Source organism: Bos mutus, chromosome 12 (assembly GCF_027580195.1).
Source record: "Bos mutus isolate GX-2022 chromosome 12, NWIPB_WYAK_1.1, whole genome shotgun sequence".
NCBI classification, from domain to species: domain Eukaryota; kingdom Metazoa; phylum Chordata; class Mammalia; order Artiodactyla; family Bovidae; genus Bos; species Bos mutus.
In genome coordinates, this window is record NC_091628.1 from 74,658,117 (window position 1) to 74,661,265 (window position 3,149).

Genomic DNA, 3,149 nt, shown 5'->3' on the forward strand with positions numbered 1-3,149 from the left:
CCATCATAAATGTAAATTTTATTTACACTTGTGGTCACAGAGGATGAGATAGTTAGATAGCATCACTGTCTCAACAGACATGAATGTGAGCAAACTCCGGGAGAGAGTGGAGGACAGAGGCGCCTGGCGTGCTGCAGTTCCTGTGGTTGCAGAGTCAGACACAGGTTAGCAACTGAACAACAACAACTCTAAAATTTACTGAACTTATTTTGCTGGAAATTAGTCCCTACTACCCCCACTGACCTTTTTCTACTTCATTTTTCTTCCGTGATGTTTTTCACAGTTGTACTTATAGTTGGAACCCATACAGGGTCTGCCTTCTTGTGTTTAAGAAGCCCATTTTCTAATATGTTGTCCCTTCATGATTCTTTTCCTAATGCAGTGGCCAATTCTGAACCGGTAACCAGGTGAATTATGAATTTGGAGTAGCCATCATCATTGAAACCCCTTCATTTTCTCAAGCCTGTTACCTTTGGGCACAAAGGCAAAGAGCATTGTGAACAGTTCTGAATGAATCCAGAGAGAGACAGAAGAAAAAAATTGTTTCCGTTTTCCAACAGTAGGATTCAAACTGTTCACAAAAAATACCATCTGTAAAGCAGAAGGGCCTGGACTGGAGGCTTCAGGGTCTCTGGAGCCCCTCAAATGCAAGGTAAAGTCTGCAATTCATGTCCTTTTTTTTTTTTTTTTCCTGATTGAGTAAATAAGAGATCTGAAGTGATTTTACTTTTATTTCCTTCACTTTAAGCCAATCATGAAGTTTCACAGTGATTTCTGGGGCAGAAGAAGGAAGGTGGTGCTGAGCAACTTCGGGGCTGTGGTCCAGCTAGCCCAGGAGGTGTGGGCCTCACTGGGGCAGCTGGAGGAGCACCGACTGCCCGGCGGGCAGGTAGGTGATGTTCGGTGAGCGCGACAGCTGGTACGCGATGTCTTCCGCTGCCTCCAGCTTGCGCAGCTCGATCAGGCTGTCGCCTGCAGTGGCGAGCGAGTTGGCAATTAACTCTGCCGCCTTGGAGTCGCCCTCTGCGGAGATGATGGCTGCCTTCTTCTGCTGCTCAGCCTTTTCCACCACAAATCTGGCCCTCTCTGCTTCCTGCTGAGCCACCTGTTTGGCTTCCACCGCTTCTGTGAACTCCTTCCCAAAGGTCAGATGCGTCAAGGATACGTCATCCAGGATGAGCCCAAAGGTCGCTGCTCGCTCTGTGAGGTCATCGCTCACCTGTCTGGAGACCAGCTCTCTCTGGGTGATCAGTTCTCCAGCATCAAAGCGAGCCACCACGGACTTGAGGATCTCTGTAATGATGGACGGCAGCACGCGCTCGTCGTAGTCCCCTCCGATGCTGGTGAAGATGCGAGGAAGCTGACTAGCAACCCGCCGGAAAAGGATGCGCAGCGTGATGTTGACATTCTGTTTAAGTCTTTGCTACCAGTGATTACTGGCACATTACGTGGTCGAGAGCGGCAGTCAAAGATAATTGGTTTCTGTACCCAAGGGATGAGGAAGTGAGTCCCTTCTCCTACAACAATGTCAGCACTCCCCGGAACCAGTCAAAGATGACAGCTCTGTGCCCAGCATCCACATTATACAAGGCAGAGTTCACCACGCCTCCTGCAACTGCTAAGGCAAGACCAAACTTGCTCATGGACTCAAACACTTTGGCAGCCATGTCTCCTTTGGCTGGACCCACTCACACCTGCTTCCACTCTGACCTCCACATGAATTCCCCCGCAATTCATGTACTTTTGCTACAGAATTTTTCATCAGTTTGGTAAACAACTAACAATTGAAAATAATGGTAAGGGGAAACTGATTCAATCTATATTTCTACAATTCAACCCCAGACAGAATCTGGGATAACATAATGACATGAACTTATCACACCATCCTCCATGACATAAATGTATGGTCAGTTGCAGGCAAAGATGTTGGGATGGTAAAGCCACCTGGGATAAATTAAGCATGAAAAAGTTGCCAGAGTCCTATTTCCACTGACTTCCTGAGAGGCACTGGGAACACGCTTTGAAAGTGACATATCCTAGAACTTATGGGAGTTGAGAATTCTAGACTCGTGAACTGAGAATAGGATGAAGCTGTCATAAAACTCCACAGGAGACAAGAGAAGGGTAGGCAGATGGACATTTGGACTGCCCCCACAGAGACGATGAGCTGGAAGATACTGGAAATGGATAGAACCCCTCCTTGGAGATTGATTCTGTGTGTTCCAAGAACATATGTTGGCTATATCCCAAACCTTCTCATTCAATCCTATAGGGACTTTCCCTAAGTTCTTCAGAAAATCTGAGGTTTGTAAGGAAGAGAGAATTGCAGCAGATCTTGGAAGGACCATGTTAGGCATGTAAAAATCTGATGCAAAAAATGTTTGGAGAAAACCTTTTTCTTGCCGCTGATGTGGAAGGACAAAGAAGAAGAGGAAAGGGGAAGAAGAAGGGGAAACACAGTGCCAGACCCTTTTCTGGGACTGGAATGTCTGAGAGTACAGCAAGTTTCCTCGAGACCTTGGGTGGCAGAGTGAAGCATCTTCTCCACAGTAAAATCACCTGTGAGAAAAGCAGGAGCGTGAAAGCCCCAAGAAAGGAAAAGGTCCGGGATATTCTCTGGGTGACAGCAGATTTCTATGCATGAATTTAAAGTACGATGCTGAGACTTCCCTGGAGGTCCAGTGGTTAAGACTTCACTTTCCAGGGTAAGGGGTGAGGGTTCAATTCCGGGTCAGGGACCTAAGATCCCATGAGCTTCCAGGTCAAAAATCCAAATCATAAAAACAGAAGCAACATTGTAGCAAATTCAATAAAGATGTCTAAACACCATGTTGACTGTTTGTCACATCAGGAAATCTAGTGTGAAAAACAGCCCCAGAGCTGCCAACACCTTGACAGTGTCTGACACACGCCCCACTCCAAAGGGCTCACCCAGCTGGCTGTGTTTTACCCCCATGCTCAACATGTCTCGTGTGTACACCAGTGAGTGAAGGTGAAATTTAATATTTTGAGGCAAGGGCTATGAGGCAGCAGTATCTGAATATTTAGATGGAAATGATCAGTGTCAGACCAGCTTGTGAAATGTCAACAGGTTAGTGACATGAATACAGGGGCTTCCCAGGTGGCGCTAGTGGTAAAGAATCTGCCTG

At 46.7% G+C, this 3,149-nt stretch overlaps 1 pseudogene; it reads right to left on the reverse strand.

The window, feature by feature from the left end:
• Positions 1 to 713: 713 nt before the first annotated feature.
• On the reverse strand, positions 714 to 1,724 carry LOC102265733 (prohibitin 1 pseudogene; annotated as a pseudogene).
• Between the last annotated feature and the right edge of the window lie 1,425 nt (positions 1,725 to 3,149).